A 5000-nucleotide genomic window follows, 5' to 3' on the forward strand; every position below is an offset into this window, starting at 1 on the left:
TCATTCCTGGGTCTGCCTACGTACATCCAGGATGAGGAAATAATGAGAAAGCTAACGGAATGGGGAGTGACGGCTGTCTCAAGAATAAAGAGGAGAATGTGGCCAGGGACTGATATAGCGGATGGGACCAGATTTTTAAAAGTCAAGTTCACTGATACGGTCAAATCCTTGCCATATTCCACAAAGTTTGACACAATGGGAGGTACGGAGCACTTCAGAGTCATCCATGACAGACAGGTGAAAGTTTGTCGCTTGTGCATTCAACCGGGGCACATAGTGAGAGACTGCCCAAGCTTCAAGTGCTTCAAGTGCAACAAGCAGGGACACTACGCACGGGAGTGTAAGGAGGGGAATTGCAAGGAGTGTCAGATGAGGTATGGACTGTGTGTATGTGAAACGCCGGCGGAGATGGGAGAAGAGAGCATCGAAGGTGAGCCATCAGATCTTTACGAGGTGGATGAGGAGGAGGAAAGTGAGGAGGGGGAAGGTGTAGCGGCTGGAGAAGAGGTGAGAAGTGGCACTTGGTGCGAAAAAGAAGGAAAAGGAGAACGGAGAGCTGCCGAGAGAGAGAGTGGTCGAGAGGAAGCGGTCTCAGGACTATGGCAGAGAGAAAGAGGAGGAAAAAATAAAGTTCTGGAACTAGATGAAGGGACACATTTAAGAGACGGAAAAGCAAAAATATTGAAAGAACGGGAGAGCGAAGAAGACAATGGAGAGATATCGAAAGGTGATGGTGAAAGTCAAGGTGCAAAAAGTATGAAGGAGAAGGATGAAGGAGGGAGGGGAGAAAAGGAGATGTCAGAGAACCCAGCATTAAACGTGGAGGAGGAAATGGACACAAGTGAGGAAAAGAGCATAAAGAAGAAAAGAAAGAAAAATGGGAAGGAGGAGCATACTGCAAAAAAGTAAGGAATTGGATTTACTGAAATGAGTTTGAGATTCCTTAAAACTATAATATATATTATGTGTGGCGTTATGAATATTGCATGCTTGAACGCCAATGGACTAAGAGATGTAAACAAGTTTGAGAAGGTGAAGGGAGTGCTTAAAGTAGACATAATATGTTTACAAGAGACGCATTGGTCGGAAGAAATAATGGGAAATATAAAAAAAGAGTGGGAAGATGACATTTTTGTAAACCATGGAAATCAAAAAGCTTGTGGTGTGGCGATTTTGATAAAGAGGGATAGAGTGTATAATGTACAACAAATTTATAAAGATGGTAAAGGAAGATTGTTAGTAATAGATTTTATGTTTCACAATGAGCTACTTAGGTTGATAAATGTTTACGCGCCTAATGTAGAAACTGAAAGAAAAGAAGTCTTCAAAGAAATTAAGCCGTTATGTAAAGGGAAATTTATAGTAATGGGAGACTTCAATGTTTGGTGCACAAGACTAGATGCATCAAGTAGTGCAAATTTTAAATCAGATGTGTCTAGGAAATATTTAAATGAATGGATGATGAGCGAGGATATAGTTGATGCTTGGAGAGAGGAAAATCCTTATAAAAGAGAGTTTTCTAGAAGGCAAATGGTGATGGGGAGTTTGAAGCAAAGCCGAATAGATTTATGTTTAATTAAAAGGGAAATGTTAGGATACGTGAAAAATGTGAAATATAAGTTTATAGGAATAAGTGACCATGCTGCTATGACAGTTAAGTTCGGTGTAAATACGGAAGAGAGAGGTGGGGGAGTGTGGTGTTTGAATGCATCTCTGCTAAAGGAAAAGGCATATAAAGAAAATATCAGCAAATGTATAAGGTATGAAATGGCAAACCCATTGTTTAATGAAAATGTGTGTGAATGGTGGGAAATAATGAAAGCAAAAATAAAAAAAAGAAGTGTTAGATATTCAAAACAAAGGGATTTCATGAGGAGGAGTAAAGTAGAAGCAATGGAAAATGCATTAAAGAAGGAAGCAGAGAAAATAGATAGGGATCCTAAGCACGGAAAAGAATGTTTTTTGAAGATAAAAGCAGAGATGGAGGAATATGAAAAAGAAAAAAGTAAGGGTGCAATAGTAAGGAGTAGGGCACAGTATGCTTTAGAGGGAGAAAGGAGTACAAAGTTCTTTCTGAACTTAGAGAAAAAAAAGCAGAGGAAAAATCATATTTTTGAGTTGGAAAATGAAAAAGGGATAAAAGTAACTGATTATGTGGAGATAATAAGAGTAGTAGAGTCGTTTTATAGAGAATTATTTAAGAAAGAAGGTGTAAAACAGGACTGTGTGGATGAGGTTTTAAATACTGTAAGTGCTAGGTTAAATGAAGAGGATAAAAGTATGTGTGAAAGAGATATAAGGATTGAAGAAATAAAAGAAGCAATAGAGCAAACAAAACCGAATAAAAGCCCAGGTGCAGACGGTCTAATACATGAATTTTATAAGACTTTTGTTGATATTATAGCACCAATATTGTGGAAGCTCTATAAGAGTATGGAAGAGAGAGGGGAAATGCCACAATCAATGGGTTTAGGAGTAATCACCATCTTGTACAAAAATAAGGGGAGTCCACTTAAGTTGGAAAATTATAGACCATTGAGTCTTTTAAACACAGACTATAAAATTTTAACAAAAGTATTAGCTAATAGAATAAAAAAGGTAGTAGGGACAATAATATCACCAAATCAAGCATACAGCATAATGGGAAGAGATATCACAGACACAATTAGTACAATAAGGGATGTAGTAGAAAGCATGGGAAAGGATGGAGAGGGCGGTTTGATTTTATCGATGGATTTAAATAAGGCGTTTGATAGGGTAGAGCACAGCTTCATGGAGCAAACAATGAGAAGATTTGGATTTGGGGAGAGGATTCTAAGGTGGATAAAGTTAGTATATGATAATGCTAAGAGTTGTGTGAAAATTAATGGGGTGTTAACTGACCCTTTTCCTTTAGAGAGGTCAGTTAGGCAAGGATGTCCATTGTCGGCATTGCTATACTCAATAACAGCAGAGCCTTTGGCAACACTGATTAAAGGAGATAAAGAAATAAGAGGAATTCAAATACCATATGGGGGAGTCAGCATTATTCATCAGTATGCAGATGATACCACATTTACAGTTAAGGACATAGAGAGTATAAATAGAATAAGGGAACATATGGGAGCATACGGAAAAGCGTCAGGTGCAAAAATAAATGTAGATAAATCCGAAATAATGAGTATAGGAGGTGTGGATATAAAAGGGTCAGACACTCCCTTTAAAATAACTACAGAGTATTTGAAGATTCTAGGTGTAAACATAGGAGTAAATGTAAAAGAAGCTAGAGATGCTACGTGGACAGGAATATTAAATAAAATTAAACAAGTTTTACAATTTTGGAGACTAAGGGAGTTAAGATTAAGAGGCAAAGTAGTAGTAGCTAATTCATTATTGCTTACAAAATGTAACTATGTGATGGGGGTAATAGACCTACCAAATTGGGTGTTGAATGGAATTAAAGAGACAGTGAATATTTTTTTGTGGGGAGGTAAAGGAGTTAGAATATCAGCAAAAACTCTAATAGCGGATTATAAGGAGGGAGGCTTGAAGTTGATTGATTTAGAAGTTAAAAGAAAGGCAATAAGAGTGAAAGCGATAAAAAAATATCTATATGATAAAGTAGAGTATGGATGGAAGGGTTATATGAGAAATTACTTAGATAAAAGTGCAGGATGTGGTGAGGAAGGATTGTTCATGGCCTTAAAAAAACCAATGATTGAAAAGGTGCCATTATTTTATCAGGAAGTCTTTAGTGCATGGTCTGAGTTTGTAGTGAATGTGGGATATGAATGTGAGAATATAAATCAAGTGCATCATCAGCCAATTTTCTTGAATCCAAAAGTAAGGTTAGGAGGGAAAATGCTTTACAATAGATTGTTCATGAGAGCGGGTATTAGAAAAGTAAAAGATATGGCATATGAATATGTGAAGGGGTTCTTACCAAATAGGGCAATATATGACTGTGTGGTGGGATGGGATGATGAGATTGAACAAGCAAAAGTGGACCGTGAGTGTGAAAATATTAAAATAAGCCTGCCTAAGAGCTGGGTGGAAAGGATAGAGAGAGAGACTGTTAAAGTGGGAAATTGGGGAATTCCAGAAATGTACATTATGGAAAATAATAATAAGAAGTATTTGTCTGAGATAAATGTGAAAATGATATATAAGATGTTGCTGAAAAAGGAAATCAAAATGCCTGCATCAGAAGCTGTATGGACAAAACTATTTCCAGATTTGAATGTGAAGACAATTTGGAAGAACTTAAGGGTGAAATATAATGGACTGGATTGTGAGAACCTGGACTTTAAGCTCAGACATAATAGGATATACACAAAGGTGGTAATCCATCAAATAAACAAAAATGTGAAAAGGGAATGTGATTTATGTGGGACAGAGCCAGAGACCCTGATGCATATATTCTTTGAATGTAAAGAGCTTCAAGTGTTCCATGAAAAATTGAAAAAGATGGTCAAGGATGGAATGGGAAAAGATGTAACAGGGAATGAATGGAAAAAACTGTTTTTATTCGGTGAATGTATGAATCACAAAGACAAGAGGGTTAATTTCTGGAATTTTATGTTAAGTCATGCAAGATATGCAATATGGGTGAGAAGGAACTTGGCATATTTTGAAGGGAAGAAAGTGGATGTAATTGAGATGTTTAAAACTGTTGTAAGAAAGAATGTGTATCTAATGTGGCAATATTTGAGCAAAGAGGAATTTGAAAAGGCATTTGTGGATGAAGAATGTGGGCTTATAAGTATAGATATAAATAAAGGGTTAAGTTTATGTTTTTGAAAAGAGACAATGAGCTTGAATAATGGTTCAACATTTTATTTGGAATATTCTGGTGGATGAAGATTGAAGAAAATTAAGTTATGTTTTTTCCCTGTATGATTCATTGATATGTGAGATGAATTAGTGTTGGGGTTATAATGATTGGAATCATAATTTCATAATTGTTATGTAAAAAATTTTTGTTACTTTTTGATAATAAAAAAAAAAAAAAAAAAAAAGCC

This window comes from Siphateles boraxobius, unplaced genomic scaffold, assembly GCF_051911475.1.
Source record: "Siphateles boraxobius isolate OS27281-9 unplaced genomic scaffold, OSU_SipBor_1 99, whole genome shotgun sequence".
Taxonomy (NCBI): domain Eukaryota; kingdom Metazoa; phylum Chordata; class Actinopteri; order Cypriniformes; family Leuciscidae; genus Siphateles; species Siphateles boraxobius.